At 43.9% G+C, this 12,500-nt stretch overlaps 1 pseudogene; it reads right to left on the bottom strand.

The window, feature by feature from the left end:
• LOC135508623 (homeobox protein aristaless-like 4) overlaps nt 1-12,500 on the bottom strand; it is a 45,155-nt pseudogene that overhangs the window by 17,824 nt on the left and 14,831 nt on the right.

Here is a 12,500-nt window from a genome sequence, read left to right as displayed (position 1 = left end):
TAGTGTGTCTTCTGGAACACCTTCTCCAGTTCCTCCAGCTGGTAGGAGGTGAACGTGGTGCGATTCCGTCTCTTCTTTCCCTTGTTGCTGTCTGCTGCCTCGCTCCCTTTGTCCACGAGACTGGAGAGGTGGTCGGAGCCCTGACCTCTGACCCCTAACCCCGGTTCCTTCAGGTTCAGGTAGGAACCTTCCATCCCGGGAGAGTCGGTGTTTGGGGTCAGCTCAGATTCGGTTAGACTGCCGTTGTCTTTGGCTGTTGGGAGGGAGAGAGAAGAGAGTACAGTACAGGGGATGTGTGAGGAACAGCAAGTCATACTCTTGTCCTGAGTTATATTATATAGTTACCGTTTCTGTTCATTGTGATTATGTCAACTTGAGACTGACAGACTTAGGTAACTAACTAACCAACAAACCAACTAACCAACTAGATAACTAACTAACTAACAAACTAACAAACAAACTACCCATCAACCTAGCTAACTAACTAACTAACTAACTACCCGCCCAACTAACTAACTAACCAACCAACCAACTAACCAACTAACCAACCAGCTAACTATCTATCTATGTAGCTAACTACCCACCCACCTAACTAGCTAGCTATCTATCTATGTATCTAACTACCCACCCACCTAACTAGCTAACTATCTATCTATGTATCTAACTGCCCACCCACCCATCTAACTACCCACCCAACTAACTAACTAACTAACTAACTAACTAACCAACTAACTAACTAACTAACTAACTAACTAACTAACTAACTAACTAACTAACTAACTAGCTAGATAACTAGCTAAACTAACTATCTATCTAACTAACTACCCACCCAACTAACTAACAAACTACCCGCCCACCTAGCTAACTAACTAACTAACTAACTAACTAACTAACTATCCACCTAACTAGCTAACTATCTATACAGTGCCTTGCGAAAGTATTCGGCCCCCTTGAACTTTGCGACCTTTTGCCACATTTCAGGCTTCAAACATAAAGATATAAAAAACTGTATTTTTTTGTGAAGAATCAACAACAAGTGGGACACAATCATGAAGTGGAATGACATTTATTGGATATTTCAAACTTTTTTAACAAATCAAAAACTGAAAAATTGGGCGTGCAAAATTATTCAGCCCCTTTACTTTCAGTGCAGCAAACTCTCTCCAGAAGTTCAGTGAGGATCTCTGAATGATCCAATGTTGACCTAAATGACTAATCATGATAAATACAATCCACCTGTGTGTAATCAAGTCTCCGTATAAATGCACCTGCACTGTGATAGTCTCAGAGGTCCGTTAAAAGCGCAGAGCATCATGAAGAACAAGGAACACACCAGGCAGGTCCGAGATACTGTTGTGAAGAAGTTTAAAGTCGGATTTGGATACAAAAAGATTTCCCAAGCTTTAAACATCCCAAGGAGCACTGTGCAAGCGATAATATTGAAATGGAAGGAGTATCAGACCACTGCAAATCTACCAAGACCTGGCCGTCCCTCTAAACTTTCAGCTCATACAAGGAGAATACTGATCAGAGATGTAGCCAAGAGGCCCATGATCATTCTGGATGAACTGCAGAGATCTACAGCTGAGGTGGGAGACTCTGTCCATAGGACAACAATCAGTCGTATATTGCACAAATCTGGCCTTTATGGAAGAGTGGCAAGAAGAAAGCCATTTCTTAAAGATATCCATAGAAAGTGTTGTTTAAAGTTTGCCACAAGCCACCTGGGAGACACACCAAACATGTGGAAGAAGGTGCTCTGGCCAGATGAAACCAAAATTGAACTTTTTGGAACAATGCAAAACGTTATGTTTGGCGTAAAAGCAACACAGCTCATCACCCTGAACACACCATCCCCACTGTCAAACATGGTGGTGGCAGCATCATGGTTTGGGCCTGCTTTTCTTCAGCAGGGACAGGGAAGATGGTTAAAATTGATGGGAAGATGGATGGAGCCAAATACAGGACCATTCTGGAAGAAAACCTGATGGAGTCTGCAAAAGACCTGAGACTGGGACGGAGATTTGTCTTCCAACAAGACAATGATCCAAAACATAAAGCAAAATCTACAATGGAATGGTTCAAAAATAAACATATCCAGGTGTTAGAATGGCCAAGTCAAAGTCCAGACCTGAATCCAATCGAGAATCTGTGGAAAGAACTTAAAACTGCTGTTCACAAATGCTCTCTATCCAACCTCACTGAGCTCGAGCTGTTTTGCAAGGAGGAATGGGAAAAAATGTCAGTCCCTCGATGTGCAAAACTGATAGAGACATACCCCAAGCGACTTACAGCTGTAATCGCAGCAAAAGGTGGCGCTACAAAGTATTAACTTAAGGGGGCTGAATAATTGTGCACGCCCAATTTTTCAGTTTTTGATTTGTTAAAAAAGTTTGAAATATCCAATAAATGTCGTTCCACTTCATGATTGTGTCCCACTTGTTGTTGATTCTTCACAAAAAAATACAGTTTTATATCTTTATGTTTGAAGTCTGAAATGTGGCAAAAGGTCGCAAAGTTCAAGGGGGCCGAATACTTTCGCAAGGCACTGTATATCTAACAACCCACCCACCCACCTAACTAGCTAACTATCTTTATATCAAACTACCCACCCACTTCACTAGCTAACTATCTATATATCTAACTACCCACCCACCCACCTAACTAGCTAACTATCTGTATATCTAACCATCCACCCACCTAACTAACTAACTAGCTAGCTACCTAACTAACTACCTACCTACCTACCTACCCCAGCGGAATCCCTCCCCATGCTCTACCTCCCACAGGACCTACCTACCTAACTACCTAACTAACTACCTACCTACCTACCTACCTACCCACCCACCTAACTAACTATCTGTCTATCTATCTAACTACCCACCCAACTGACTAACTAACTAACTATCTATCTAACTAACTGGTCCACCTCCAAGTCCAGAGGTCTCTCTGCTCACCATCCCTTTAGCAGTCTCTATATGGGGTGGTATTACATCATCCCTTCTTTCCCGGGAATGCTTTTGAAAGTTCAAAGGTCGCTCTACGGCGAGTTTAAAAAGAGATTCAGAGGAGAAATCTGCTTCTCTGTTTGACGGGTATGTCACAACAATACTCTTTCCCTGTGACACAACCCCTCCGCCTCATGTTACTCAACAATCCCCATCTGAATTATGAACAATACAAAACCTGCCCAATCCCACGCATTTTTATTTATTTAAGCTGACAAATCCTCATTTACAATGACGGCCTACCCCGGCCAAACCCAGACGATGCTGGGCCAATTGTGCGCAGCCTGATGGGACTTCCAATCCCAACTGGATGTGATACAGCCTGGATTTGAACCAGGGACTGTATATCTTGTGCTGAGATGCAGTGCCTAAGACCGCTGCGCCACTCGGGAGCCTTGTGTATCAAGGCAACCACGCTACACACACACACACGTACGCACGCACAGACACACACACACATACATAAACACACACACACACCTCCTCTCAGACATAAACAATATTATGTTTGTCACTTGACATTTCAATATCCTCCATTTTGTGACAGACTCTGGTCCTGTTAGCTAAAATATGATGTTTTTTGCTTCATTTTTAGGTTGACCTAGATGATGAATAAATCATAACCTTCTCCTTCTGCTTTGATAAACAAACAGCTGTGTGGATAAATAAACGGAAGGGTTCTGCTTCTAGAATAAGTAGAGGGGTTCTGGAACTTGTGGTTTGAAGTTCTGGTAGAACACGCCTAGCTAACAGTACTCTCTGTTCATACTGAATCTCTGCATTTCCTGGCCATGGTGCGCTCTTATCCTGGGTAGCGTTCAGTAGGGCATCAAGAGTTTTAAAACGTTTTAAAACTGCAAACTATACCCAATCAGCTCAGGAGTCTGAAAGGAATATCGATACGCTTTAGTGGGAAACACTTGTGTGTGTCAGAGTTAATAAGATCATGGCATAGTTTAGCAGTGACAGAGACAGTTAGCTAGGCGTGTGCTACTTGCGCTGTTTGTTTTCCTGGATTAGCAGGCCTCTGGCTAACTACGACTAACAGGCTCTGGTTAAACCCACATTGAGATGTCAACAGTCACCCCTGTCTGCCGTAACAACACCCATAAAACCCCAGGGCCCTTATCCACAAAGAGTCTCAGATTGGGAGTGCTGATCTGGGATCTGGTACCACCATTGTCCATATCATTGTCTCTAAACATGTATCAGGGCAAGTCTCTGGCTAACCCACCTTGAGATGTCAATAGTCACCCATGTCTACCATAACAACAACACTGTCTGCCATAGCAACACCCCTGTCTACCATAGCAACACCCCTGTCTACCATAGCAACACCCCTGTCTACCATAACAACACCCCTGTCTACCATAACAACACTCCTGTCTACCATAACATAACAACACCCCTGTCTACCAAAACAACACCCCTGTCTACCATAACAACACCCCTGTCTACCATAACAACACCCCTGTCTACCATAACAACACCCCTGTCTACCATAACAACACCCATGTCTACCAAAACATAACAACACCCCTGTCTACCATAGCAACACCCCTGTCTACCATAACAACACCCCTGTCTACCATAACAACACCCCTGTCTACCATAGCAACACCCCTGTCTACCATAACAACACCCCTGTCTACCATAACAACACCCCTGTCTACCATAACAACACCCCTGTCTACCATAACAACACCCCTGTCTACCATAACAACACCCCTGTCTACCATAACAACACCCCTGTCTACTATAACAACACTCCTGTCTACTATAACAACACCCCTGTCTACCATAACAACAACCCTGTCTACCATAACAACACCCCTGTGTACCATAACAACACCCCTGTCTACCATAACAACACCCCTGTCTGCCATAACAACACCCCTGTCTACCATAACAACACCCCTGTCTACCATAACAACACCCCTGTCTACCATAACAACACCCCTGTCTACCATACCATCACCCCTGTCTACTATAACAACATAACAACACCCCTGTCTACCATAACAACACCCCTGTCTACCATAACAACACCCCTGTCTACCATACCATCACCCCTGACTACCATAACAACATAACAACACCCCTGTCTATCAAAACGACACCCCTGTCTACCAAAACATAACAACACTCCTGTCTACCATAACAACACCCCTATCTAACATAACAACACCCCTGTCTACCATAACAACACTCCTATCTAACATAACAACACCCCTGTCTACCATAACAACACCCCTGTCTACCATAACAACACCCCTATCTAACATAACAACACCCCTGTCTACCATAACAACACTCCTGTCTACCATAACAACACCCCTGTCTACCATAACATAACAACACCCCTGTCTACCATAACATAACAACACCCCTGTCTACCATAACAACACCCCTATCTAACATGACAACACTCCTGTCTACCATAACAACACCCCTATCTAACATAACAACACCCCTGTCTACCATAACAACACCCCTGTCTACCATAACAACACCCCTGTCTACCAAAACATAACAACACCCCTGTCTACCATAACAACACCCCTGTCTACCATAACAACACCCCTGTCTACCATAACAACACCCCTGTCTACTATAACAACACCCCTGTCTACCATAACAACACCCCTGTCTACCATAACAACACCCCTGTCTACCATAACAACACCCCTGTCTATCATAACATAACAACACCCCTAAAAGCCCGCCTCTATCAAGTAAATCCTTCTTCAGAGCTCCACCTGTTGGGAGTTCATGACCTCATGGAATAACTGAAGCGGCTCAACCCGTCTATTGGTGGCTAAATCCCAAATCGTCAGCTTCCACCTCGACCCTCCATGTGAGCTAGTTCCTCTATCTGTTGTGTGGAGTGACTTTTTTCTCATTAATATGAAAACTTCTGAAGTTGAGAACTCAATTCTTGACATTGCAGACAAAAATAATGATATTGAAAACAAAACATAAACCCTAAAGTATTGATAGCAAATATATATATACATATATATTTCGAGGAAATAATTTTGAAATAAGCGAACATTTGAATTGTAATGAATGCAAAAAAAAACATTCTGAGAATCATTTTCTAGGATAATTCAATCGCGATCAAATGTCACCTTTTTTTAACGGCATGGTTTTATTATGTGTGTGTGGGGGGGGGGGGCAGTTACAAGTTCTGCATCATCTATGCCAACCTTTGAACCCCACCGGCATGGATTTCATTTATATACTATCTCTCTACTTCCTGATGTGCTTTTACATAGTACGGGGGAAAGCTCCCCTCATCCACCACATGGAAACCACTTGGGTGATGCACAGCAAACATTTAGTGCCCAAAACACTCACCACACATCCGCTTGCATGGTGGAGAGGGGAGCATGAGCTCTGCCACAATTAGTGGTGAGTGGGATGATGAGGTGGCCATGATCTCTACCACAATTAGTGGTGAGTGGGATGATGAGGTGGCCATGATCTCTGCCACAATTAGTGGTGAGTGGGATGATGAGGTGGCCATGATCTCTGCCACAATTAGTGGTGAGTGGGATGATGAGGTGGCCATGATCTCTACCACAATTAGTGGTGAGTGGGATGATGAGGTGGCCATGATCTCTGCCACAATTAGTGGTGAGTGGAATGATGAGGTGGCCATGATCTCTGCCACAATTAGTGGTGAGTGGAATGATGAGGTGGCCATGATCTCATTTGGTGAGTGGAATGATGAGTGGCCATGATCTCTGCCACAATTATTGGTGAGTGGGATGATGAGGTGGCCATGATCTCTGCCAGAATGGTGTTGAGTGGGATGATGAGGTGGCCATGATCTCTGCCACAATTAGTGGTGAACATTATGATGAGGTGGCCATGATCTCTGCCACAATTAGTGGTAAGTGGGATGATGAGGTGGCCATGATCTCTGCCACATTAGTGGTGAGTGGGATGATGAGCTTCAGAGATCTCTGCACAATTAGTGGTGAGTGGGATGATGGGTGGCTGATCTCTGCCACAATTAGTGGTGAGTGGAATGATGAGGTGGCCATGATCTCTGCCACAATTAGTGGTGAGTGGGATGATGAGGTGGCCATGATCTCTGCCACAATTATTGGTGAGTGGAATGATGAGGTGGCCATTCTCTGCCACAATTAGTGGTGAGGGGATGATGAGGTGGCCATGATCTCTGCCACAATTAGTGGTGAGTGGGATGATGAGGTGGCTGATCTCTGCCACAATTAGTGGTGAGTGGGATGATGAGGTGGCCATGATCTCTGCCACAATTAGTGGTGAGCTGGGATGATGAGTGGCCATGCTCTCTGCCACAATTAGTGGTGAGTGGGATGATGAGGTGGCCATGATCTCTGCCACAATTAGTGTTGAGTGGGATGATGAGGTGGCCATGATGGTCATTTAGCCAGAAAACTGAGGTAAACACCCCCTAGTCGTATATTACTTTCGAAGAATGAGGACATCCATTTAACATCCCAGAGATGGCAACCTACACAGGGGTAACATCCCCTCCCTGTCCTGGAACACTGGGATTTGAACATTAAGAATAGAGGGGAGAAAAACCCCAACTGACACTCCGTCACCACTTCCAGCACCATCTGGTTTCCCATCCAGGACTGGCTCTGCTTAGCTTCAGAGGCAAACCATCAGTGGGATGCAGGGTGATGCTGGAATCAATGTGTCAGAACTTGTAACGTCAGCTAAAGAAACGTCCAGGGTAACATAACCAGAGATAGGGACAAAGACAGTAAAAGAGGGAGTTTGCACTTGAGAGTTTTATTTCTCTATTTGGTTAGGTCAGGGTGTGATATGGGTGGGCATTCTATGTTTTCTAGTTCTTTGTTTTTGGCCGAGTGTGGTTCCCAATCAGAGGCAGCTGTCTATTGTTGTCTCTGATTGGGATTCATATTTAGGCAGCCTTTTTTTCCCTTCATATGTTGGTGGGTAATTATTTATTCTCTGTGTGTGTTTGTGTGCGCCACTGTTGCGTCACGGTCGGTTTCTGTTTACCTGTTTTTTTGTGAAGGTTTCACTTTCTTAAAGATGTGGAACTACAAGCACGCTGCACCTTGGCTCATCTATGACAGGGAGCTTGAAGACAGTGAACGTGACAGAACCACAACCACAAAAAGACCCAGCAGCTAGCGCCAACCTGGAGGTCGAGCTGGACCGGGGAGGAGATATTGGCAGGGGACAAGACCCGGTCATGGAAGCCCGAGAGGCAGCTTTAAAAAATGTTTTGGGGGTGGCACACGGGGAGATTGGCGGAGTCAGGGTTTAGACATGAGCCAACTCCCCATGCTTACTGTGGGGAGCATGTGACCGGTCAGGCACCGTGTTATACTGTGATGTGCACTGTGTCTCCAGTGAGCATTCACAGGCCGGTGCGCTCTGCGCCAGCGCCTCGCATTTGCCGGGTGAAAGTGGGCATCCAGCCAGGACGGGTCGTTCCAGCTCCACGCTTGAGACCTCCAGTGCGCCTCCACGGCCCAGTGTATCCGGTGCCTGCTCCACGTACCAGGCCTCCAGTTTGTCTCCCCAGCCTGGTAAGCCCTGTGGCAGCTCCACACACCAGGCTTCCAGTACGTCTCCTCAGTCCGGTGAGACCTGTTCCGGCTCCACGTACGGAGCCTCCAGTGATGATCCAGTCCAGAGCCTGCAGTGACGGTCCCCAGTCCAGAGCCTACAGTGACGGTCCCCAGTCCAGAGCCTGCAGTGACGGTCCCCAGTCCAGAGCCTACAGTGACGGTCCCCAGTCCGGAGCCTACAGTGACGGTCCCCAGTCCAGAGCCTACAGTGACGGTCCCCAGTCCAGAGCCTACAGTGACGGTCCCCAGTCCAGAGCCTACAGTGACGGTCCCCAGTCCAGAGCCTACAGTGACGGTCCCCAGTCCAGAGCCTACAGTGACGGTCCCCAGTCCGGAGCCTACAGTGACGGTCCCCAGTCCAGAGCCTACAGTGACGGTCCCCAGTCCGGAGCCTGCAGTGACGGTCCCCAGTCCAGAGCCTACAGTGACGGTCCCCAGTCCAGAGCCTACAGTGACGGTCCCCAGTCCAGAGCCTACAGTGACGGTCCCCAGTCCAGAGCCTGCAGTGACGGTCCCCAGTCCAGAGCCTACAGCGACGGTCCCCAGTCCAGAGCCTACAGCGACGGTCCCCAGTCCAGAGCCTACAGCGACGGTCCCCAGTCCGGAGCCTACAGCGACGGTCCCCAGTCCGGAGCCTACAGCGACGGTCCCCAGTCCGGAGCCTACAGCGACGGTCCCCAGTCCAGAGCCTACAGCGACGGTCCCCAGTCCAGAGCCTACAGCGACGGTCCCCAGTCCAGAGCCTAAAGCGACGGTCCCCAGTCCAGAGCCTACAGCGACGGTCCCCAGTCCAGAGCCTACAGTGACGGTCCCCAGTCCAGAGCCTACAGTGACGGTCCCCAGTCCAGAGCCTACAGCCTGGGGACCGTCAGGAAACCTTTACTTACTAGTCAGATTCTGACAAATGTAACACATGAAACACCTCCCAAGTTAAATGTTTGACTGTTACCGAGGTTAATATCTAACAAAAACAACATGCGACTTTTCTCATTTTGAATTTTATGCTTGTTTTATTATTTAAATGTGGAAATGTGAATTGCTTCGTTCAAGTCAGGAGTGTTTCCCGAAGTTGATGGGTTTATTGATCCCACCCCTTGGATTGATCTCTCCGTTGTCCTCATATACATCTGGGAGATGAGCCTCCTCTAACATTGTACTGAACACAACTGAGCCTGAACTCAGACAGACAGACAGACAGACAGACAGACAGACAGACAGACAGACAGACAGACAGACAGACAGACAGACAGACAGACAGACAGACAGACAGACAGACAGACAGACAGACAGACAGACAGACAGACATTCCTGGTCTGACTGAACTATATTGAGTTAAATCAACGCAAAGACTAATCAAGAACAAACTGTGCATTGACACTTTAGAATGAAGTCAGAGTAGAGAAAGGGTTGATGTCTATGGTACTATGACTTTAGGGTTTGGTCATTCCCCAGGTAGCTAATTTATAGTGTTTATTTTATGTGCCTTCAGTTGACCCTTCCCATCTCATCCTATAAAAGTAGCGAGGGCACCCTGCCGCTTTACGGACAGTCAAATTACACTTTGATGTTTTCTCTCTGTTTCTGACGGGGATGAAACGTCGACCCCGGGAAATGTCTGACCTTCGCTAAATCAAGAAGTCTGCTGCTTATCACAGATAAACCTTCACAAAAAAGGGGAACAATATTCTATGTGAACGGTAGTGTATGTGAATGACATTCTATGTGAACGGTAGTTTATGTGAATGATATTCTATGTGAACGGTAGTTTATGTGAATGATATTCTATGTGAACGGTAGTTTATGTGAATGATATTCTATGTGAACGGTAGTTTATGTGAATGATATTCTATGTGAACGGTAGTTTATGTGAATGATATTCTATGTGAACGGTAGTTTATGTGAATGATATTCTATGTGAACGGTAGTTTATGTGAATGATATTCTATGTGAACGGTAGTTTATGTGAATGACATTCTATGTGAACGGTAGTTTATGTGAATGATATTCTATGTGAACGGTAGTTTATGTGAATGATATTCTATGTGAACGGTAGTTTATGTGAATGATATTCTATGTGAACGGTAGTTTATGTGAATGATATTCTATGTGAACGGTAGTTTATGTGAATGACATTCTATGTGAACGGTAGTTTATGTGAATGACATTCTATGTGAACGGTAGTTTATGTGAATGACATTCTATGTGAACGGTAGTTTATGTGAATGATATTCTATGTGAACGGTAGTTTATGTGAATGATATTCTATGTGAACGGTAGTTTATGTGAATGACATTCTATGTGAACGGTAGTTTATGTGAATGACATTCTATGTGAACGGTAGTTTATGTGAATGATATTCTATGTGAACGGTAGTTTATGTGAATGATATTCTATGTGAACGGTAGTTTATGTGAATGATATTCTATGTGAACGGTAGTTTATGTGAATGATATTCTATGTGAACGGTAGTTTATGTGAATGATATTCTATGTGAACGGTAGTTTATGTGAATGATATTCTATGTGAACGGTAGTTTATGTGAATGATATTCTATGTGAACGGTAGTTTATGTGAATGATATTCTATGTGAACGGTAGTTTATGTGAATGATATTCTATGTGAACGGTAGTTTATGTGAATGATATTCTATGTGAACGGTAGTTTATGTGAATGATATTCTATGTGAACGGTAGTTTATGTGAATGATATTCTATGTGAACGGTAGTTTATGTGAATGATATTCTATGTGAACGGTAGTTTATGTGAATGATATTCTATGTGAACGGTAGTTTATGTGAATGATATTCTATGTGAACGGTAGTTTATGTGAATGATATTCTATGTGAACGGTAGTTTATGTGAATGACATTCTATGTGAACGGTAGTTTATGTGAATGATATTCTATGTGAACGGTAGTTTATGTGAATGATATTCTATGTGAACGGTATGTTTATGTGAATGATATTCTATGTGAACGGTAGTTTATGTGAATGATATTCTATGTGAACGGTAGTTTATGTGAATGATATTCTATGTGAACGGTAGTTTATGTGAATGATATTCTATGTGAACGGTAGTTTATGTGAATGATATTCTATGTGAACGGTAGTTTATGTGAATGATATTCTATGTGAACGGTAGTTTATGTGAATGATATTCTATGTGAACGGTAGTTTATGTGAATGATATTCTATGTGAACGGTAGTTTATGTGAATGATATTCTATGTGAACGGTAGTTTATGTGAATGATATTCTATGTGAACGGTAGTTTATGTGAATGATATTCTATGTGAACGGTAGTTTATGTGAATGATATTCTATGTGAACGGTAGTTTATGTGAATGATATTCTATGTGAACGGTAGTTTATGTGAATGATATTCTATGTGAACGGTAGTTTATGTGAATGATATTCTATGTGAACGGTAGTTTATGTGAATGATATTCTATGTGAACGGTAGTTTATGTGAATGACATTCTATGTGAACGGTAGTTTATGTGAATGATATTCTATGTGAACGGTAGTTTATGTGAATGATATTCTATGTGAACGGTAGTTTATGTGAATGATATTCTATGTGAACGGTAGTTTATGTGAATGATATTCTATGTGAACGGTAGTTTATGTGAATGATATTCTATGTGAACGGTAGTTTATGTGAATGATATTCTATGTGAACGGTAGTTTATGTGAATGATATTCTATGTGAACGGTAGTTTATGTGAATGATATTCTATGTGAACGGTAGTTTATGTGAATGACATTCTATGTGAACGGTAGTTTATGTGAATGACATTCTATGTGAACGGTAGTTTATGTGAATGACATTCTATGTGAACGGTAGTTTATGTGAATGACATTCTATGTGAACGGTAGTTTATGTGAAT

The sequence above is a fragment of the Oncorhynchus masou genome, chromosome 22 (assembly GCF_036934945.1).
Source record: "Oncorhynchus masou masou isolate Uvic2021 chromosome 22, UVic_Omas_1.1, whole genome shotgun sequence".
Taxonomy (NCBI): domain Eukaryota; kingdom Metazoa; phylum Chordata; class Actinopteri; order Salmoniformes; family Salmonidae; genus Oncorhynchus; species Oncorhynchus masou.
Note: the sequence above shows the minus strand (reverse complement) of the source record. Positions and strands in the feature narration are given on the sequence as shown.